Source organism: Dama dama, chromosome 1, assembly GCF_033118175.1.
Source record: "Dama dama isolate Ldn47 chromosome 1, ASM3311817v1, whole genome shotgun sequence".
In the NCBI taxonomy this organism is placed as follows: Eukaryota; Metazoa; Chordata; class Mammalia; order Artiodactyla; family Cervidae; genus Dama; species Dama dama.
This window is the reverse complement of record NC_083681.1, coordinates 54,801,512-54,825,000: the sequence shown is the minus strand read 5'-3', so window position 1 is coordinate 54,825,000 and position 23,489 is coordinate 54,801,512. Positions and strand designations below refer to the sequence as shown.

The 23,489-nt window shown below is 52.2% G+C and overlaps 1 long non-coding RNA gene across 1 annotated transcript; it reads right to left on the bottom strand.

The window, feature by feature from the left end:
* Window positions 1–782: 782 nt before the first annotated feature.
* Window positions 783–3,149, bottom strand: LOC133062116 (uncharacterized). The gene is made up of 3 exons (XR_009694109.1): window positions 2,940–3,149; window positions 2,811–2,861; window positions 783–2,162 (listed from the first exon to the last, which is right to left on the bottom strand). It is a non-coding gene; the product is annotated as an uncharacterized LOC133062116 (long non-coding RNA).
* Window positions 3,150–23,489: the final 20,340 nt, after the last annotated feature.

The window sequence follows — 23,489 nt, the reverse complement described above, 5'->3', positions numbered from 1 at the left end:
GGAGCTGATTTTCCGACCAAAAGAGTGCATGGCTCAAGAGGCCTCAGCATGGAGTGAGTAGGTCCAGGAATGTCTTAGGAAGATCAGAGAATGGGGGGACAGCCAGTGGCAGATGACCTGTGAATCATCTCCCCAGAGTCTTCAAAGAGGAAAGAGGGAGGGATGTATGTGTGTTTGGGTCCAGGGCAGGGGGCAGGGGAGGAGGGAGGTGGCCAGGGGTGGTGGTGTTAACCTTTGTACTTGCAGAGCCAGGCGTTGGGACGTTAGACCCATCAGGGCTGAAGGCCCCTCCCCCAGACAGATCTGGGCTGCTGACTAGGTTCTCGGAGTTTTTAGGTTCTCAGAAATATTTAGGCCCCACTAGTGACTCTCAGTCTACTCTGGGGAAGACTCAAGACTTCACAGATGCGGGATGTGATTGATGCCATGCACTTAACAGCAGCAGCTGGAGAAGCAGGGTGTCTCGTTGATTCTTGGCCCTCAGAACAGAAGGGAAGGGGCAGGGAGAGAGGGAGGAGGGGAGAGGGTGGCGTCCTTCACCCTCATTTGTTCTGTTCGTTCAGCACATGGGGCCGTAGGGGACCTGGGGGAGACACCCAGGGCAATAAGCTGATTCCTTAGGTGCTCTCTCCAGCGAGGGTGCTGGGGATCCAGAGAGGAGAGAAGGAGCAGGGAGGGGATAGAGGAGAGGGGAGGAGAGCATGGAGGTGGAGGCGGAGGTGAGACAGAGGCGGGGCCGGGGAGAATGAAAACCCAGCCTGTTGGTGGTTTCTTCTTTTTTTAAGAGCCACAAGCTGAGATCAAAGGTGATATTTTTACAGCAACTGAAATAGAAAACCACTGGGCGCACAGTGGGAGGTGAGCGGCCGGAACACAGGCCCTTTTATGCAACCTGTGGCCACAGCAAGCACGCTGCCCTCTGCCTTGGGGCCTTGGGGCCTGGGGGACAGTGTGGCCCCAATCTTTCCAATTCAGGTTTGACAAAAAAGTAAAAGAGATGGGCTGCAGCCCTCGGTGCTGGGATCAGTGAGGGTCACTGAGCCCTCATAGTTCCCAGAGCCCGTCACCTTCAGAGACCTTGCTTGTCACTCTTGCTTGGGTGTCGGAGCTGTCCCAGGCCCTGTTTCATCCTCGTAGAGCTCAGTGAGGAAGGATTATAGGTACCCCTGTTTTACAGGGGAGGAAACCAAGGCTGCAGGGGAACATGGTCAAGTCCCATAGAGAGGTGGGGGCAAATTCAGGACCAGAATCCTGGGGCTCCTGGTCCAACACCCCTTCCATTCCCTGTAATCATCACTCACACACCAAGTTATTTATTTGTTGTTGTTCAGTCGCTAAGTTGTGTCTGACTGTTTGCGACCCCATGCAGCCCACCAGGCCTCCCTGTTCCTCAGTATCTCCTGGAGTTTGCCCAAATTCATGTCCATTGAATCAGTAATGCTATCCAACTATCTCATCCTCTGCCACGCTCTACTCCTTTTGCCTTCAAACTTTCCCAGCATCACAGTCTTTTCCGATGAGTCGGCTCTTCGTATCAGGTGCTGGAAGTATTGGAGCTTCAGCTTCAGCATCAGTCCTTCCAATGAATATTCAGGGGTGATTTCCTTTAGGATGGACTGGTTTGATCTCCTTGCTGTCCAAGAGTCTTCTCCAGCACCACAATTCAAAAGCACCAATTCTTCAGAGCTCAGCCTTCCTTATGGTCCAACTCTCATATCCATACATGACTACTGGAAAGACCATAACTTCGGCTACATAGACCTTTGTCAGCAAAGTGATGTCTCTGCTTTTTAATATACTATCTAGGTTTGTCATAGCTTTCCTTCCAAGAAGCAAGCGTCTTCTAACTTCACGACTGCAGTCACCACCAGCAGTGATTTCGGAGCCCAAGAGGAGAAAATCTGTTACTGCTTCCACTTTTCCCCATCTATTTGCCACGAAATGATGCAACCGGATGCCGTGATCTTAGTTATTTTTTTAATGTTGAGTTCTAAGCCATCTTTTTCACTCTCCTCTTTCACCTTCATCAAGAGACTCTTTAGTTCCTCTTCACTTTCTGCCATTAGAGTGGTATCATCTGCATATCTGAGGCTATTGATATTTCTCCCAGCAATGTTGATTCCAGCTTGTAACTCATCCAGTCTGGCATTTCACATGCTACTCTGCATTGAAGTTAAATAAACAGGGTGACAATTACTTACTGAGCCTCTGCTATCGAGAGTCTTAGCTGGCCTGGGACAACTCAGGTCTGCCAGAGTGCTGGTTCTCAGAGTAGGGTCACCAGACCAGCAGCATCAGCTTCACCTGAGAATATGCTAGAAACACACATTCTCAGGCCCCAATCCAGACTTACTGAACCAGAGACTCTGGGGGCGGGACCCAGCCCTCCACACTTTAATGAACTCTCCAGGTGATTCTGGAGCACAGTGATTTTGAGAATCACTGCAGTGCATCACCTCAATCTCCATCCCTGTGCTTCAAGGAAAATCTCAACACCCGTCTCCCAAGGTTGAGCTCAATATCAGTTAACACTTGTGTATGTGTTCTGTGCCAGGCATTCTTCTAAGCCCTCTACAGATATTAACTAATTTCATTTCACAACTCCATGAGATAGGAACTAGTACTATCCTCATTTCACAGATGAGGAAATGAAGGCACCAAAAGGCAGAGTAACTTGCCTAGGATCACACAGCTAGAATCCAAGCTCTTACCAGTTAACCAATGGAACACCCCCTGGCAGAGGGTCTGGTGCCCAGAATGTGTTCTGGGCATGTCTGAGGATGTAATTATAGCAATTAGGATTACCTCACCTGAGTTTGTGATGATGACCCCCGCATTCTGTGAATATGAAATCTGTTGCCCTGTGAAGATGGAAGAGTGAGTCAGCTGCAAAGGCAGCCTTGGTGCCTGGAACCCCAGGGCAGCCCACAGGCCCTCACCATCCATGTAGCTTTGAGACCATAATACACCATCCTGGTCTTCTGGAAACATCTCAGCTTGTTGTAGGGAAGAATCTGGACTCTGACAGAAGTGAGTTGAAACTCTAGTTTGGCCATTCAGAGGCTGTGTGACCCTGGACACACTGCCTCACTTCTCTCTGATCTTTAGATCAGCTTTCCTCATTGTAAAGTGGATGGTGACAGTCCTAATATTGCGGGGAGCCTGTGAGGGTTGGAAAAGATGACATCTGTGCCCAGCCCGGAGCATGCAGAGAGCTGGCCATCAATAAGCAGCTCACCCACCGCCCTTCCCATCCATGCTGCTACCTCAGTGTAAAGACCAGAAAAACTTTGAAAGAAAAAGAAATAAATTCCCAAATGATCAAAATGCTTTTGTCCTCCAGCCTCCCTGCCCTTTTCTAGACCTCCTTGAAATAGACACCCCAGCCAGGGTTTCCGGGGTGAAACTGGCACCTGCTGCTTCCAAGTGGGGAATTAAGCACCCTGTGAAGGGAAGAGGAGGGGACCTCTCTGAGCCAGCACCAGTGGCCGGTGTCCACAATCAGCGCGAGCATCTCAGCATCCGCCTTCTGTGAGGCAGTTTGTCCTGGACATCTGAAGCTCATTAGCTGCCTACTCCCAGAGGGCTGACCCCACTCGGAGAGAATTATCCCAGACAGAGCCACAGAGGACGCAGTAAACAAAGACCAGGTGAGATGTGGCCATGGGAGACGAGGACACACAGTCTCTGGAGTGGCCTCTGGGGACCTGTGGAGACCAGAGGAGGCTGGGAAAAAGCACGAGGCTTGCCCCCAGCTCCAGTCCAGCCTTGGGCTCCCTGGCTATGCACATAGGAGATGCAGGGTGGGAGGGGATCTCTTGTTCATTCTGGGCCTCATTTTCCACATGTGTATACTGGAGGAGGGGTCAGCAAGGTGCATACTGAAGTCCTTCCAGCTCTGACATTATGGGGTCCCAGGCTGACCTAGAGGTCAGAGGTTTAGAACTCAGAGCTGGTGGGTGGTAAGTGATAGTTGGTGGTTTAGTCGCTAAGTTGTGTCTGACTCTTGTGACCCCATGGGCTATAGCCTGCCAAGTTCCTCTATCAGTGGGTTTTCCCAGGCAAGAATGCTGGAGTGGGTTGTCATTTCCTTCATCCAGGGGACCTTCCTGACCCAGGGATTGAACCTGGATCTCCTGCATTGCAGGCAGATTCTTTATCACTGAGCCACCGAGGAAGCACTGATAGGTGGTAGGTGGGGATGTAATTCAGAGATGGAGAGCCATGATCCTTCCCCAGCCCAGACACCAGAGGGGTGGTGAGATGGGAAGACCAGAGAGCATTTTCAGAACCATCAGCCAGGTGCTCTTGGGAGGCAGAGGCTGTGTCAGCTGAGTCTCAGAGAGACGAGGGCTCCTGCTGGACAGGCGGCAGGACCAAGGCACCCTTCCCTCTGTGGATCCATGACTCCACCCATCTGTCCAGACTGGCCACCGCTAACTTTCACTTAGCAGTTTTTATTAACTTCTTATTTTATACCAGGCAATGTCCTATACAATATACACATATTAAAATGAGATAACCCTTTTACTGGGTGACAGGTCCCAGGTGATTGACCTGGACTCTCAGCCAGCTTGGAGTCTGGCCCTCATCTGGTTGTCCTGACATTGACTTTTCTCAAGACACCCGGGGAGGTTGGACAGCTGGCTCTAACCATGTCACTCAAGATCACTGCCGCCTCCCAACACTATTATGACTGATATCAGGCCATCTATGTTTCTACTGACAGGAGTACTCTTGTCCCCTCCCCAGTTTCCTTCCCTCCTGGGAGGGAGCCGGGTGTCTGAGAGCCGTTGCCTGGTGGGCGTGGAGCCTGGGCGAGGAGGGTTGGGGCAGAGGGCAGATCATTCAGACCTTGGTGAGGCCTGGCAAATTATCTCCACTCCAAGCAGAGAGTCCGTCTGCAGAGACTGGAAATGGGCATGGCCCTCAGACAATGCCTACCTTCTGGACTGTGCTGAATGGGTGCACAGCGCAAGTGGATGTCTCTGAACCTTGGATTTTCTCTAGATACCTCACTTCTGGGTTGCTGTGTTCTTCCTTTGGACAGATAAACAGCTCTGATGTCCCGGCCAAAGAGCTGTGTCCTGAGCCAGGGAGCCTTTGGATTCATTTACTTCTCATGGGGCAAACCTTATTTACTGGCATTTCTAAGACAGGCCCAGAGAGAGGCGAGGGCCTGCCCAAGTTCACACAGCCAGTCAGGACTGAGACAACCCTGGATTTCCAGACCATGCCCAAATAATAGGTTCTTACTTTTAAATAGGAAAAATGAGCTTTAGACCTGCAGAGAAATTAGAAAATACAGATAAGCGAAAGCAAAAGTAAACGTGCCTTCAGTTTGTCTCTCGGAGAAACTTCCACCACCTTTTCCCATCCCTTCTCTCCCCACCTCTGGGCCTCAGCCACACTCCCCCAGCCCCAGCCATAATCAATACCTCACCTCCCTTTGCCAGCAGTGGTTCCCTGAGGACCAAGCCTTGACAGCAGATCCTGATTCAGACCGGATTCTGGAAAGGCCTGGCGTCTCTTCCGGAACAGCAGAGCTTCCGCCCGAACGAAAGTGCTTAAGTGCAGATAGAGTCAGAAATACTCCTCGCCAGGAGTCCAGAGCCTGCATCCAGCCCTGCCTGGCCTGTGGATGGTCTCCGTGGCCTTGGGCCAGTCCCTGCCCTGTTGGTTTCTTCCACACCGTAAAACGAAGACTTGGACTTGACCAAGTGCTTTCCCCACAGCTTGACTCAGTCTGTTAGCTGCTCGTGGGCAAGGACCAGGCCCTCTCCTCATAGCATTCAGAGTCAGAGGGCAGGGCTCCCCTAGTGATGGGCAAAGCCAGCACTCCCCAACTACGTGACCGGAGCAGGGCCACACCACTCTGCTGCCCCTGGACAGACACAGAGCAGGGTGCTGACCCTCTGTGTCTCAGGGTGGCTGCAGATCCCATGAGGGGAGGACCTCAGAGACCTCTGGATGACAGAGCAAGGAGCTGAACTGGGCTCTTACGGAGGGTGCCCCCTGTCTGCCCAGTGCCTGGCTCCATCCTGGCTCAGGGGGTCTGGCCCAGGCTTGCAGATGGAGCCACTGCCTGCCCGCAGGCTCACACAGCTCTGGCGAGAGGAATGTGTGGATCCGGGGCCCAGCCTACCACATGAAGTGTCAATAACAATGCCCAGAGGGCCTGGGGCCCATGACATCACAGACAGCAGTTTCCCATGTTGGAACTCACAGAGCTGAGGCCATTTTAAAACATAGCACTGCCTTTTTTTCCCTTTCTTTCATTTTCCATTTTGGATAAGGCATGGAATGTGAAAACTGCTAAATTACTGTAGGAAGATGTACACACTGGGTTCATAGGCTGACTCAGCTTTCTGGGGTCCTAAAAACAATGGGAAACCTGGGAAGTCTGGCCCCTGCTTCCTCATGCCCACTCTGAGCCTACTCTGACCACAGAGAAGGCCATGTGGTTGATTGGGGGAAGACACCCCCAGCTATGAAAGGACACTGACTGTTGTAGGAAGCAGGGTACCAGTTGGAAATGATTTCTAGGTGTGTCTTCTGCCCCTCAAAAGCCCTCAGATCTATTCCAGTCACAGGCAGTTTTTGGGCATAAGTACAGATGGTCCTCAGATATGCAGATGACACCACCCTTATGGCAGAAAGTGAAGAGGAACTAAAAAGCCTCTTGATGAAAGTGAAAGAGGAGAGTGAAAAAGTTGGCTTACAGCTCAACATTCAGAAAACTAAGATCATGGCATCTGGTCCCATCACTTCATGGGAAATAGATAGGGAAACAGTAGAAACAGTGTCAGACTTTATTTTTTGGGGGCTCCAAAATCACTGCAGATGGTGATTGCAGCCATGAAATTAAAAGACACTTACTCCTTGGAAGGAAAGTTGTGACCAACCTAGATAGCATATTAAAAAGCAGAGACATTAATTTGCCAACAAAGGTCCGTCTAGTCAAGGCTATTGTTTTTCCAGTGGTCATTTATGGATGTGAGAGTTGGACTGTGAAGAAAGCTGAGCACCGAAAAATTGGTGCTTTTGAACTGTGGTGTTGGAGAAGACTCCTGAGAGTCCTTTGGACTGCAAGGAGATCCAACCAGTCCACCCTAAAGGAGATCAGTCCTGGGTGTTCATTGGAAGGACTGATGCTGAAGTTGAAACTCCAATACTTTGGCCACCTGATGTGAAGAGTTGACTCATTGGAAAAGACCCTGATGCTGGGAGGGCTTGGGGGCAGGAGGAGAAGGGGATGACAGAGGATGAGATGGCTGGATGGCATCACTGACTTGATGGACATGAGTTTGAGTAAACTCCGGGATTTGGTGATGGACAGGGAGGCCTGGCGTGCTGCAATTCATGGGGTCTCAAAGAGTCGGACATGCCTGAGCGACTGAACTGAACTGAACTGAATTGAACTGAACAGATGGTCTAGTCTCATCTTACCTGTTAGCCTCAACTTAATGGGCCTTTGCTAAACAGCCCTTTCATGCCAGTCACCAGAGAACACTGGAAGCCTCCAGAGAGAGCTCAGACACGGAGCAGACAGGGTGTCAGGAGGCCTGGCCCCTGGTCCTGGCTCTGCTGCTGGCTGGCAGTGTGACATTAGATAAGGCACTGCCCTCTCTGGGCCTGTTTCCCTGTCTTTAAAATCAGATGGCTGGTGGTTCGGGGGCTGAGGAGAAGGGAAAGGGAGGCATGAATGCTATTGGGTATGGAGTTTCTTTTTAGAGTAATGAAAATATTGTGGAATTAGATAGTAGTGATGGTTGTGCAACTTTGTGAATATACTAAAATCTGAATGGTACACTAAAAAAAAAAAATCCAACAACAAAAAAAAACTTAAAAAAAAAAAAAAACATGGTTGGTTGGACAAGATGACCTCTTAAAGAAGAGACACTAGCATTTTTTTGTGCCCGTGGTACCCACGGGCCTGGACTCAGCATGTGCATATTATCTCATGATTTTCTGTGATCCACTCTAGTGATATTTATGTTGTCATGACTCATCAGTAAGTCCAACCTGAGTCCCTTGTTCAGGCCCTAAACTAGGATAGAGACTGGGAAAGAGATAAGTGAAAGTCTCTCAGTCATGTCCACCTCTTTGCAACTGGATGGACTAGATAAGAAGGGGGCAAATTTCTCCCCATGGGAGCTCAGAGCCTGGGGAAGAAATCAGAAGTGCACATGGCACCCAAGGAGGATTAGCTCCTTCCTTTCCTAGTAGAGGGAATAACCCCAAAATACAAGAGAGACACACAACTCTGGCTATGCAGGGGCCCTGGGGGTTGATTTCTTCATTTATGCACTGGCTTCATTTATGCTTTTGGCTGGGTGTTCAGGATACAACCGTGGGCAAGTCAGACCCAGCCCCGCCCTTAGGAAGGGAAACAGACTTTAAAACAATCAAACACGTTAATTATGAATTTCTTTGATTATTGTGATTGTGATTGGAGCCATGAAGGAAAAGCACAGAAGGTACTGGATGGCTCACCAAGGGCACTGGCGTGGCTTGAGCTGGGTTCTGGGGGCGAGCAGGAACAATGAAGGGGTGTGGAGACCGGGAGGGCATGGGACAGGGTGCTCCAGACAAGGTGAGGCCCGCTCCAGAGTGTCTGCAGAGGAAGACCAGAACAGAGAGGGGCAGCTGCAGCAGGAAAGGGCCAGGCCTGACCATGTGGGGCCTTACAGGTCAGAGGCCACACTTATCTGTCTGTGCTCACTTCAGAATGTCCCAGTTTGAACAATAAACTGTGAAGCACCCTATTAACAGGTCACATTAAGGAGTTTGTCCTAAGAAACAACCAGTGTTCCAGGAAGGCCTGGTCATTGCTCCTACCTCCCGGCCTCCCGGGCCTGCTGCTCTGCACGTCGGGAGCAAGGGCCTGCCAGCCCCCGTGGCCATGGTGGTTATTTGAGCTGGACGATGTGTGAAGGGCCCTGTTTGGCAGCCCCTGGCCATCCGGCCCTGCTGCCCTCCTCCTGGGCAGACCCTGCTGCCCCCATGCCAGCCTCCCCCTCTTCAGGATCTTGAGGTGAGAGCTTTGCCACGAAGTCTCAGGCCAAGCAGGGTTCTTGGATCCAGGTTCCATGAGCCGGTTTCCGCCCATTCCCGCCCTCGGCGGCTCCCCAAGGACCCACTCCAGGCTCAGTTGCGGCCTCACGCTCTTTCCACTCTTGGTTTTTATTTTTTGCCTCTCTTTATTTTCCTCTCAGTGTGACTCGCTCTTCTGTTGGGCCTCTCTCTATTTTGCCTTCCTTCTCTTTTCCTCTCTCTTCTCCAGGGTAGCTTGGCATTTCAAGAAAAGCCTGTCCTTCAGAACAAACAGAATAGGACAGGAGGTCTAGTTCTGTCACCCGCCGGCTGTGTGATCTTGGGAAAAGGCATCATTTTCTGAGCCAGTTTAGGGTTCCATGAAGTGGACACGCTCCTCCTGATCCCTGCTTCTCTGCATGGCTGTGAGCCGAGATGAAGTCCACAGTCTGTCCTGGAAGTAGCCGATGCTCAGCAAATGGTAGTTGCCTCTTACTTTCCTTTTGCAAGTTCTCCTTCCTTACTTTCTGCATATTTTGTTCACCTAACCACAAATCTAGGGAGCCAAAGTGCATCCATTGGACCCCAATCACCTTGCATTCCCAGTACAGCCCCACCAAACCCAGACTGGAATGGAGCCGAGAGCCTCAAGAGCCAGGCAGCCTGCTCACTGCTACCCCTGTGGCTGGGAGGCACGGCTGGGTGTCAAGGCTGGGCGGCACGGCTGGGTGTCAAGGCTGGGCCTCTCGCCATGGGGCTCCCTAGGGGGATGTGGGAGGGGTCTTCCGAGCTATGCTGTAATGCAGGCACCAGACTTTGGGTTTTCATCAACTGAAAGAGAGGCAGGGACTGCCCTGGTAGCCCAGTGGTTAAGAATCTGCCTTGCAAAGGACACCGGTTTGATTGTTGGCAGGGAAAGATCTCATATGCTGCGAGTGTGTGCTGCGACTGTGTGCCTGTGTGTACTGAGCCCACACTCTAGAGCCTGTGAGTTGCAACTACTGAAGCCTGTCTGCCTAGAGCCTGGACTCTGCAACAAGAGAAGACCCTGCTCACCGCAACTAGAGAAAGCAAAGCCCACGTGCAGCAATGAAGACCCAGTACAACCTAAAATAAATAAAGCATAAAAAAAGAGAGAGAGAGGCCATCTTTCAATGTGCTACCCCCACCCCCACCAAGACCTACAGACTTCTCACCATTCCCCACATCACACCCGGCACTTTTCAGCTTCCACACCATTGCTTATGCCCCTAACCCCACCTGCAAAACCCTTCCACTCCCTGCCTCTTATGTAGGAACTTACACCAGCTTTGGGGCTGAAACATGACAGAGAAGGAAACCAAGGCTCAGGAGCATCCAGATGTTGGTATTTTTTACAAGAAAGTACAGTGTAATACATTATGTGTGCATGCCAAGTTGCTTCAGTTGTGTCTGACTCTTTGCAACCCAGTGGACAGTAGCACGCCAGGCTCCTCTGACTATGAGCTTCTCCAGGCAAGGATACTGGAGTGGGTTGCCATGCCCTCCTCCAGGGGATGTTCCTGACCCAGGGATGGAACCTGAGTCTCTTACATCTCTCCTGCATTGGCAAGCAGGTTCTTTACCACTAGTGCTGTGGCCCTAGTGGTAAAGAACCTACTTGCCAATGCGGGAGACTTAAAAGACACAGATTCAATCCCTGGGTCAGGAAGATCCCCTGGAAGAGGGCCTGGCAACCCACTCCAGTACTCTTACCTGGAGAATCCCCAAGGACAGAGGAGCCTGGTGGGTGGGCTACAGTTCATAGGGTTGCAAAGAGCTGGACATGACTGAAGCGACTTCACACACACACACACACACACACACACACACACACACACACCTAGGACACTAAAGACAAAATAGTTTGTCTGGGGTTCCAGTGGATCTGGAAGTAACCCAGGTCTTCAGGAGTCTACATTTCCCACTTGCTCTTCTCCCTCTGCCACACTACCTGTCACATACTTGTAACTACGTGGAGGCTATTGTAACCTAATTCTTAGATGTCACTTTAAAGGTAACTGTGTAAAGGTAACTGTGTAAATAAACCCATACGTTTATGGTCATTTGAATTTTTGACAAGGGAGCCAAGACAATTCAATGGAGAAAGAATAGTCTTTTTAATAAGTAATGCTGGTACAACTGGATATCCACACACAAAAGCATGAAGTTGCACCTTCACCTGATAGCATTTAAAGATTAACTCAAAATGGATCAAGGATCTAAATGTGAGAGTTAAAACCAGAAAACTCTTAGAAGAACACACAAATGTAAATCTCTTTGACCTTGGACAAGACAGTGATTTCTTAGCTATGTAAAAGCACCAGCAACCAAAGGAAAAAAAATAGAGAAACTGTATTTCATAAAAATGACAAACTTTGTACTTTAAATGACACTATCAAGAAAATGAAAAGCCAACCCACGTAACAAGAGCACATATTTACAAATACTATATTTGTCAAGGATGTAGAATCCAGTGTATATTAAAAACTCTTACAACTCAACAATAAAAAAAAAAAACCAGATAACCCAACTTTTTAAAGGGGCAAAAGATTTGAATAAACATTTCTCTAAAGCAGATACACAAATGGCCAATATGGCCAGTAAGCACATTAAGAGATGCTCAACATCACGGATACATGTATATGTATGGCTGAGTTCCTTCACTGTTCACCTGAAATCATCACAACACTGTTAATCAGCATTGCCCCAATAAAAACCTTAAAAAAAATTTTTTTAAATGCTCAATATCATTAGTCATGGGGGCAAGTCAAATCACAATGAGATACTACTTCACACCCACTAGGATAGCCAAAAGCAAAAGCGATAGAAAATGAGTGCTGGCAAGGATGTGGAGAAGTTGGAACCTTCACACATTTCTGCTGGTAGAAATGTAAAATGGTGCAGCCACTGTGGAAAACAGTTTGGCAGTTCCACAAAAGTCATCTAAAGTTACCATACGATTCAGCAACCCTTCTCCTACACACAGACACACACACATGCACAAATTGAGCATATATTTCATACAAATCTTGTACATGAATATGCAAGCAGTATTAGTTATAATAGCCAAAAAGTGGAAACAACCCATTAACTGATGAATGGGTAAGCAGAATGGAGTATATGCATACAGTGGAATACTATCCCATTAAAAGAAGAAATGAAGTACTGATACATGCTACAACATGGATGAACTTGAAAAGGAACTTGAAATGTCCAAAAATCCATAGGATATTAGCAGCTGCTAGGGACTGAGGTGGTAGGTAAAATGAGGGCTAACAGGTATGGGATTTCTTTGGGGGTGATGGAAATGCTCTGAAATTAGAAAGTGGCAATGGTTGCACAAATTTGTGAATATACTAAAAACCACTGAACTGGATGGCATCATCAACTCAGTGGACCTGAGTCTGAGCAAACTCTGGGAGATGGTGAAGGTCAGGAAAGCCTGACGTGCTGCAGATTATGGGGTCACAGAGTCAGACACGACTTGGTGACTGAACAGCAATGTACACTTTAAAAGAGTGAATATATGTTATGTGAATTATATCTCAATTTTTTTCTTAAAAAAAAAAAAAAAGTAGTTGTGTAGATCTGGAGGGGATCTTGCAGAACATTGAACCCAGTATCGACTCCTTGTCCCTGTGTTAAAGATGGGAAACTTATAGCCCAGAGAGAGAAAGGATCACACTGCAATTCTGAGACAGAACAGAGATAGAACCCAGAACTGTATCCATCCCACATTCCCCTACCCAGATTGTTAGTTCCTGGAGGAAAAGAAACTTTATTCATCCTGTTCCTCCTCTAACAGCAGCACACGACTCTGGGGCACAGTGCAGAGGTGACAGTCAGGATGGCTCCAGATGCAAGACTCTAGATAAAGAGCTAAATCCAATGAGCCTAAGGTACATGGATTCACTGGCCCACATAACTGGGAGGGACAAGGGTGTGCTGGGGACTCGGATGACCTCCCCACCCGCTGCCTGTTTCTTCTCTGCCTCCCTCCTTCTCCTTGTCTTGCTCACATGGCAGGGAATAGGGCTACTGGCTTCTGGAAACTCTGAGGATCACACCTTTAGAACTTGCATTCCAGAGGGGAGCAAACTGTGCTCTCCCAGAACCAATCCATGCTAGCTGGGGTTAACAGCTCTATGTGGTCCAGTTGGGTCATATTAGGTGGATCGGAAAATGGAAACCTTCAAAAGGTCAGGCCATCTAGTAGAGTACCGAGGTCTGTGACCAGCAGTGCCAGAACCCCAGATATTTGGGGATGGATGGGGAGGGGTGCTTTTATCATCAGAAGTGGGAGGGAGACTGGGCAGGCAAAAACAGCCTCCCTCTCCCCCAGGGGCCACTGTAGGATAATCTAAGAAATGAGGTAAAAGGCAGTCATGGATTTTAGATGCAGAGTGGTGTGGGGTGTAAGTCTCAGCTTGTCACTTTCTGGCTGCATCCAGGTAGGCAAGTGACACTCCTCCCACCCCCCACCCCCAGCCTCTGTTTTCTGAACTACAAAGGGAGAACAGTAATCCCCAGCCCAGAGAATCATAAATATTTAAGATAAGAATCATAGAGTGATTGCCCAGAGCCTGGCACACAGTGGGGGCTAAGGCCAGTTATTAAATTGTTATTGATGCTTTGGGTGGCTTGATCTTTAGCCTCTGGTCAGACGCTGGGGATTCTGAGAAAATGCTTCAGACAATGGGGGCTTCCCAAGGTCCAGATCCCTGGCCCAGAGCTGAGGGGGTGGTGTGAGAGGGATGACTCCTCCTTGGGTAAGGACTGCCCGTGTGGGGCATGATTTAGGGTCAGCCTAGAGCTGCCCCAACCTGCTGTGACCTTGGCCTGTTGACCTGCCCTTTCTCAGCTCAGTGTCCCCTGACTCAGATAGCACAGCCCTGGGTGACTGCTCAGGGTTCTTCCTCAACTAAGGCTACTATGAACTCAATGAGTGTCACCTCCCTGAGTGGTCTATATCCCCTTTTTATAAAGGGATCAAGCGGCCTTTGCTGCAAAGTTGGGGTCTGCTCTGTGCAAGGCCCAGCACAGGCCACAGGGACTCACAGCTGACTCTGACCCCTGTGCTCAAGACGCCTGCAGCCTGCTGGATGAATGGACATGGACACTGACTCCCTGTCACCTCGGGCAAGTCACCACCCCCTCCAGAGCCCCCTTTTGCCCCATCTGTAAGGGAAGGAGCTAACTGTGAGGACGGCAGCCTGTGGTCAGGCCCACAGCCCCATCTGGTCCCAAAGAGGTGGCTGGGTAGCCCATCCCCCATGCCTTAGCTTCAAATCTAGTGACATCATCCCCAACCCTCTCCGTTTCCCAGGCAACTGGGGTGCTGGCCGAGGCTCCCCAGGGGCCCAGACCGTCTGGATTTCCTTACACATAACTGTACCTCGTCCACATTTTCACAATTAAATTGTCAGTTTGGGTTAAGTGTTGTCTGCTGATGGCTGTCAACCTCTCCCTGGCTCCCCTCACTCTTCACCCAGAGCAGGTAAGTGAGAACGTCTTGCCCAGATGGTCCCTCTGTACTGTGGAAAGGGGCTAGGATGCAATGAGAGGCAGGAGGTCTGGGTTCCAGTCCAGCTCTACCAGACATTTTCTGTGTGATCTTGAGCAAGTCATTCCCCTTCTCTGGGCCTAGGTTTCCCCACCTTAAAAATAGGTTTAATCATCTCTGCCCAGCCTTCTTTCCTCCCATCCCAAGGCAGTTACAAGTCTCGCAGGACCCATAACTGTGACAGAGCTTAGAAAACTGTAAAGCCTAGCTCTTGAAAGGGACTTCTCTGAGTCCCTGCTAGATAAATAGGCAAGGTTAGCCTCTGCTCTGGTCTGCCCTGCATCCCTCTGGCTGCAGATCTGGCTCAGGTCTCCTCCTCTGGTCTTCATCCATCTGTTCCTAGACCGAAAAGGCAGAAAGGGTGCTCTTTCCAACAAAGCCTGGTGGCCCGGAAGATGCAAGAGTAGAGGTACTGGGCTGGAGGGTCAAGGGCCCTGCGTCTCATGACGGGTGTGCCCATACTAAGTGGCCAGGCTTTCCCTCCCAATGATGGGCCTAAGTCAATTCTCACCCCAACTTTCCCCTCTCAGCTCCCAGGAACTCTCTTTCCTCTCCCCTCCCTTCCAGATCCACCCCCAGATCAGCTCCAGACCTCCTCCAGGCCCCACCTTGGCAAAGCCCAGCCTCTTTAGTTTAATGCTTGGGGCCCTCCCTGTCATGCGCCTGTTTCCTCCCCAGTCATTCTCCCTCCTGCCCTCCTTGATGCCAGCAGCAAGGAGACTCTGCTTACCCTTCCCTGAAACCAGACTTCTCCCTCTTGCTCTCTGCTTAAGCTGTTCCTGCTGCTGGGAAGGGACTCCCTCACCCCCTGGCCACCTGACAATTCCTCCCCCACCTGCACATTATTTATATAGACATGAATGCTAAGTACAAATGAGCTCTCCATCTGGAACTGTTTATGTACCTGGCAGAAAAGGAACTAACCTTTATCAAGGACCGATTACATACAGAACATTTTACATATATCATCTCTTTAAGCCCCACAGCAACCCTAGGTGGTAAATTTCACTATTCCAATTTTCCAGATGAGAAAACTGAGGCTCAGACACAGGAAGTTATCTTTTCCAAGGCCAGAGGTTGGTTGGTATCGAAACCCCTAAAACCCACGCTTGTTTTAGGCCTTGGTGGAAACACTTCCCTCAAGATTACAGGGTAATATGTACACGAAAATACTTGCTATTAAGGGAGATAGTGCTGCTTTGCAAATTCCAGGGACCACTGTGAAGTACCCAAGGCTGTCACAAAGAGGGGACCCACGAAGAGAGCCAGGGCCACGGGAGGAGTCATGGATCTCTGACCTAGATGAAGGAGGACCTTCTCCCAGGCAGAGTCATCTCATCACAGAAGAGGCTGCCCTGGAGGGAGTGAGCTCTCTACCCTGGGATTATGCAAGCAGAGGCTGGGTGAGGAATTCACCCATTCCTGCAGCAATTTTGGAAGAACCACTGTTGATTGACCCTGATGGAGCACCTGGGATGCAGCATGGCCAAGGTGGAGCCGGTGGCTGACCGATGCTGCTCCCGGAGCAGTGGAGACATTTACAGGGGCTCTGGTAGCCAGAACTTCTGGTCTAAGAGGGTGAGTGACCCAACTCTGAGATTCTGATATTACCTGAGACAAATGCATAATTTCCATCTTTTCACTATATAAGCCTGGCTGCTTCAGGTATCTCTTGCTACATAACAAACTATGTCAAAATTCAGTAGCCAAAATAATTGATTGATTGATTGATTCTCCCGATTCTGCGGGCTGACAGGGCAGATCTGCCCAGCTCACTGTGGGCTCCTTGGTGAGGCTACCCTTGGTGGGTGGGTCAGCCAGGCCTGGGTTCTGCTGGGCTGGCTGGGCCGTCTCCATGCGGTGTCAGGGCCTCGCTCTGCACTGAGAGCCCAGCCTGGGCTTCTCCACGGGGCTGAGAGAAGTGGCTGCAGGGACCCTGAAGCCTGGGCTCCAGAGCAGGCATGGCGTCACTTGTGTCACATGCCACACTGACTCAAGGAGGTCAGCAAGTCACAAGGCCAGCCCAGATCAGGGTGGGGACACAGCCTTCACCTCTGCATGGAGTCATATTTCAAAGGGGTGCTGTGTCCTGGGATGAGAGGAGTTGGTGCCATTCAAAACCTCCCTGGCTGGCAGGTCCAAGAGGAGTTCAGACCAGTGACAGTGCATGGCTTACGGGCTGGGTATCGGGAGACCCGATTCCTCTTGTCTCCTGCACCAGTGACCTAGTGGTGTGAGACATCACAGCTCTCAGCCTCGGTTCCTCCCTGAGTGCAATGGGGACACTGAGTGTGGCAGATCTCTGGCCCTGTGGGTGTGCAGGGTGAGACCCACGTGGCAGAAACACTGACTGGTATTCATGCCAGAGACGGGGAAACCCAACTGGAAAAGGCACTGCCAACCCTGGTGCCTGCTGCTTCCCATTCCTCTCATTCTGGCGGCAGCACTGTGGCTTGGCTGGAGTTGAAAAGGAGGAGTTGAAAGAGGCCTGAGAAACCCAAACGTTGTCTCCTGAGCAGCCATCACCCCGATTAAAGAATGGAGAGTTGAAAGTGGCTTTTCGGAAGTAAAGCCCTCAGTAGATGGGACCAGTGGAGTGGTGTTACCTGCACCCAGGATAGAAACCTCCTGCCTCACCCCATGGAGAAGGCAATAGCACCCCACTCCAGTATTCTTGCCTGGAAAATCCCATGGATGGAGGAGCCTGGTAGGCTGCAGTCCATGGGGTCCTGAAGAGTCGGACATGACTGAGCGACTTCACTTTCACTTTTCACTTTCATGCTATGGAGAAGGAAATGGCAGCCCACTCCAGTGTTCTTTCCTGGAGAATCCCAGGGACGGGGGAGCCTGGTGGGCTGCCGTCTACGGGGTCGCACAGAGTCGGACACGACTGACGCGACTTGGTGGCAGCAGGAGCAGCAGCCTCACCCCAACCAGCCCCAAGGCTGCTCCCTGGGCCTTGTAAAAAACCTAGGTGACTGAGAAGGAGGAGAATGTACCCCTTCCCGACACTGGGCAGAGGCTCAGTGGGGCACAGGCCTGGGATTGCAGACCTGGCATAAATGATAGAAGTGATCGGACGGACCTGGGGCTCAGTCTGCTCAGACGCAGAGCAATGCCTGCCTCACCCACAGGCACAGAACTGCCCAGCACACAGTAGGTGCGTCATGTTATCTCCCAGGAACCTCGGGAAGGAGTGGTTTAATGGTTTCCCATTTTTCAGATGATGAAACCAAGGATCACAGAGGTTGAGTGACTTATCCAGGGTCACACCTTGGGTGAGCGCAGGAGCAGAATCAGGCCAGGTGTCTGATGATCTGTCTGCTGCTATTTGATCCCCCTCCCCCTTGCCTGGAGGATCTGGCCTCACAGGGCTTGCTGACCCCTGGAGCAGGGGACCTCTGGGCTAGGCTACTCTGCTCAGCCACATTGTTCACCTGCCTTCCCAGGTAGACCATTCTGAAAAACACCCTGTTGCTGAAAACAGCACCCTCTGGTATCATGGTTTCTACCATTTTCACAGTTCATCCTAAAACAATTATATAAGGAGAACAAAGATGTGGGTTCTAGAGTTGAAAAAACCCTTGGAGTCTATCTAGTTCAACCCCCTCACTTACAGATGAGGTGATGGGCTCAGAGAGGGCAAAATAATTATCTGCTGTCACACAGCCAAGCACTGACGGGGCTAAGGACTATAACCAGGTCACCCGTGCCTACATCCAGGGCTCCTGGAAGTAGCCAACTTGCCCCCACCCGTCTCCACCAAGGCCTCAGACCCAAGGGAGGGAAGGTGAGGTGGGTGGAGGGGTCAGGAGAGGTCAGCATGGGAAATGGAACTGTGTCTCTTCCTGGGTGCCCCCCTGGGTATGCAGGGGTGGGAGGTGGAAAGGTGTGTACCCCAGAACAGTGGCAGGCAAGGGCTGAGACGCCTACTGACAGGAAGCCCCCAGCACATCTGGGTGATCAGATACCCAGAGTCACCAAGGGTAACTGAGGAGAAGGGAACTATATTAACATCCACAGCAGCGGTAGCCAAGAGCATGTCTACCTGCCCAGCTCAGCGCCTCCTCCCCTCTAAAGGGAGCTAGCAGCCCAAGCCACTAGCAGAGGCCTGACCCACATTGATCCTTGAGGAGGCTCCTGACAGAAGGAGGCAGGAGGAAAAAGGAGGGGGGAAGTTCAGTTGATTTTAAAGATGAAAAAAATTATTCTCCCAAGTATCTCAGAGAACCCCAGAACGTCTGAGGTGGTAAAGTGCACCCACTTTGTGCAAATGGGGAGACTGGGGTACAGGAAGGAATAGCCTCTTGTTCAAGTCTCCCTGACCCTCAATCCAAGGTTTTGTCACCCCTTCCTCAGGCTCCCCCCTACACCCCCCTTCCCGCCCTGTCCAGGGCAGAGGTCCCAGTCCTAGCTGATGTCTGGATTGTAAGTCACAAGACAGGGCTGAGTAGCTGGAGGGTCCTACAGGGCTCAAGGCTGGGCTTCACGAGCCCTGGGACCTTCTCCTGGCCTCCCTCAACTCCTCTCCAGAGAACACAAAGTCACTATCCTCCTCCCATCGGTTTCAGTGGGGGCCACTAGCTACGGTGCACTCTGAGCCCTAGAGATCTCGGTTCAAATATTAGCTCCAACACTTGCCAGAACCTCCGTATTGAGCCTCAGCTTCTGCATCCATGAGAGGGGTACTAATCCTCACCTCGGAGAATACAGAGGATCTGATGGGACTGCATTCTTCCCATTTTATAGATGAGGAAACTAAGGTTCAGGGAGTTTAAGCAACTCGCTCAAGATTACACAGCTAAAAATAAAATTGGGCACACTCAACACTGGAACCCAAGTCTATGTGACTTCAAATTGCTTTCTGTATCTACTCTAGCTGGGAGCCAGAAGATTTCTAGCTGAAAGACTGCTTGTGCAAATATTAAAGGCAGCTGAAATGAGCAAAGGGCTAGACCCAGAGGACAGTGCATCCCAGTTGAATGGAAGTCACCTGGAATGACTCTGACTGTGGTGGCCAGAGTGCCTTGGAATGGGAGAGCTCAGGACACACTTTTGACCCCCTGTTAGAAGCTTCTGAGGTGGAGCAGTAGTGTCTCCCACACCCCCTTCCTACACACCCCACTAAAACCCCACTACCTTCCCATGGCATTTGTAATGGGACTGACCCCAATGCTCTGGAAGGAGAGATGGGGTGTCCCAGCACGTGTTCCCAAGGACATTCCTGTGACTGTAAGCAGGAGTGTATGCATACTGCTGTTGCCCGCTGGGCAGCTGTGTGTGTCCTCACTGTGTGCAAGGAAACATGTGTGCTTGTGCATAAACGGGATGAGGATAGAATGCATATTCAGCATGTATACTATCTATGGTGAAACAGATCACCAGCCCAGGTGGGATGCATGAGACAAGTGCTCCAGCCTGGTGCACTGGGAGGACCCGGGGGAATCGGGTGGAGAGGGAGGTGGGAGCGGGGATCGGGATGGGGAATACGTGTAAATCCATGGCTGATTCATATCAATGTATGACAAAACCCACTGAAATGTTGTGAAGTGATTGGCCTCCAACTAATATAAAAAAAAAAAAGTTAAAAAAAATTAAAAAAAAATAGAATGCATGTTCAGCCTCATCTTGAAGATGTGTATGGCCATTTAACTTATATGTGCTTCTGAGTGTGTGGGGGCATGTGGTTTATCCCACTATCTCCTGAGTGTGTTTGTGACCATTTGGAGATTAAGTCTAGCCCTGTGTGCAAGGGAGACTGCCTGCTTACATGCAGAGATACTTGCATGGCTGAGAACCTGTGGCGGACTCTCTGGGCTCAGATGAATATGTTGTACATGCAGGGACCTGTAGCCTGGTTAGAACAGCCTACAGGAGCCACTTCACAGGTGGCTGCAAAGAACAGGGGAAAGAGTACCCGGTATTTTGGGGACCCAAAAGAAGTCTTTTTTCACTAAATCTGTTTCTCCTTCTGCTAATGAACTAGATTATTCTTGGAATTGAGGCTCCTGGGGTGAAACGGATGACAGGGTGGGGGGGGGGGTGGGGGGACAGAAGTCAAGAAATCCAAAGCACCTGACCCAGCAGTTAGAAGTGGGAGTGGAGTAGGAAGGGCCAAGGTAGGGGTGGAAGACGTGGGTACTCAACCAGTCCCAGGGAAGTCGCCCCAGAAACATAGCCCCAGCTCCAGCCCCAGGTTAGGTCTACAGTGCACAAGAAGCACCATGGTCTGCTTTAGCTTCTGAAACCCAGTCCTTGGCTGGCGGTCTCTCCCGGACCAGGCAGACTCCCCAACACTCATCCCAAAGATGGGACATCTGCCTTCTTGTTGCCTAAGGTTTACAGCCGCCTCGCATGCCGCACACAGCCCTCGCACCTCTTTTCTTTCCTGAGAATTCCCAAAATTGGAACAGAGGAGGTCTGGAGAGGTGAACTGGAGAAGGTGGTCCTAGGATGCCACGGCAGCTCTCCTGACCCACGACGCTTATAGTAATGGAGCTTCAACACCAACTCCTAGTGACTCCCGGGCTGGGCACTCAGACCTAAGTCTGACTTCCCTCTGAGCCGTGGCTTCCTCTTCTGCCCAGCCAGACAGGGTGGAGGATCCAAACGGAGCTTGCCGTCAGGTTTAGAAATCAGCCCTACCTGGGCCCCAAGCGCCCCGGGCACGCAGTAGGTTCACAGCCCGCACGCTCAGTACAGTACCAGCACGCTCAATACCAGCTAGAGTTATAATTAGTAAGTCTCTTCTTTGTAGCTCAACAGAGTGCGACGTCCTCTCGTGCCGCTGGCGCCGCGGGTCCGTGGCATCCGCGGGGACCCCGCCCCCGCCCCCCGCGCGCGCGGCCCGAGCCACCCGGTGGGGTTTCTGCGCGCTGACGTGGGCGGATCAAAGCAGCTGCCGGCTCCTTATAAAGCAGTTCGGGCTGCCAGCGCCGGGAGACCGTGCCGGGTGAGGAGCGGAGCTCGGGCGAGTCAGCGAGCGCAGGCCCCGGGAGCCGAGCGCCCTCCAGTCCCCGCGGGACCCCAGCCGGCCGCGGCTCGCCAGGATCACGGGTGTCCTTTCCAGGCAGCTCGCGAAGAGGACGCCCTCGCCTCCTGCCCAGCCCGGAGAGCGCTTGGGTCCTCCAGGGGCCGCGCTCGCAGCTCCCCGGCCCGCCCGGCCAGGCGAGCGCCCCAGGAGGTGAGCCGTGGCCGCGGGCAGAGGGCGGGCTCTCAGCCCGGACCTGCCAGAGTGGGGGGCGGAGGTGGGGGACCCCGTTGGGCACCCTCTCCCGGGCAAGCAAAACCAGTCCTCCTCCGTAACTCTGCTCCGCGGCTCTCCCAGGCAGTCCCTTCGCTTGAGAGCAACCGCTGGGGCCTGGGGGCGCGGGCTCTACGCGGATGAGAGGTAGAGGCAGGCTGTACAGACCCCGCGGCCCGCCTCGAGCCTTCCAGTCCCGGTTCCCCCCCATTCGACCCTCTCCCTCCGAGTCAGCCCACGGATGAGGTCATGCCCGAGCCATCCCGGGGGTGGGGGACTTGGATCCAGCGGCAGAGGGTGTGTGTGGTGGGGCGGGAGAAGGTGGCAAAAGGCAGAGAACGACTGCAGCTCCTACTAAATTGGGGGGCGGGGGCGGACGCCTTGCTTTGAGACCTGCTTCCAGAAGCGGCAGGGTGGGAGTGGGGGGAAGGGGGAGAATCGAGAGTTTGTTTACAGACCTGAGCTCCAGGCTGGGGGAGGTAGGGAGGAAGAAAGTCCAGTCCCGGCCCCGAGGCACCTCTGGAGCAGCCGCAAACATCTGGCTGAGCTCGCATGGGCCCCACACCTCCCACCTCCCCGAGCTTAGGTACCTCCAAGACCCTCACGGTCCTTAGGCGCTCGAAGTCTGGCTTAGAGGGGGGTAGTGGGAGGAACCCCGAGTTCCCCCAGCCCACCCTTCCCAATTCCAAACTAACCCGTTTCGCGGGCCACCCAGCGCATCGACCGCAGCCCAGCAGCCACATCTAGGACGACTCGCGGCCAGAGTCAAAGCCGTGTTGAGGGCCTCACAGGTAACCTTGAAGCAGTCGCTCGGCGTCACCGGTTCTCTGGGTCGGCTCTGTGAGCTTCGCTCCCCCGGGCTTCGGGCCGGGCCCGAGGCAACCTTCCGCGCGGAGTGGACACTCAGCGCGAACGCCGGGTGCGGGTTCCCCGCCCCGCGCGGGCTCAAGCGAGAAGGGGGTGTTTGGTGTGCGCCCGTCGACTCTGGCTCAGAAGGGCAACCTCGCAGGCAGCGGGGTTTTCAGGGCCTTCCAGAGCCCAAGCCTTATAACCACCTGTTGGAGCGGGCCTGCGGCTACTGCGCTTGCGGTGTCCACGGTGTGCACAGCCCGGGAGGTTTCAGCTGTCGCCCGCTGCAAGCCGGGAAGCTTGAGCCTTCTCCCCAGCGGGAGGAGGAAGGGACCGCTTATCTCTCCAGGGACACTGTGCTTTGATGAGGGTCCACTACACGCCTGACCCCAAGGGAGGTTCCGAGCCCGGCCTAAAGCAAGAGGTCGGGCAGTCCGGGGCGGACCGCGGCAAGTGGCGGGTCTTATAGAACGACCAGATCTGAGAGGGCACTTAGCTTACTCTTCACCCTATCCCCGGAGCGGGACACAGGGGCCCAGGAAGAGAAGGGGACTTGCCCAAGGTCCCAGGGCACGGGAGGCTGCTGCCTAGCCCACCTCGAACCCCGGTTTAGCGCCCCCTGGCGGGCCGGGGGCTCCGGGAGGAGCGTGCTCCCTGACCCTCCAGGCGCAGGCTGAGGGTGACCCAGCGGCCCTCGCGGCTGTCCTAGACACTCTGACAGTGGACAGGAATAATTGCCAGGACCCAGAGGCCCAGACCGGGAGCCGCCTCCCCCAG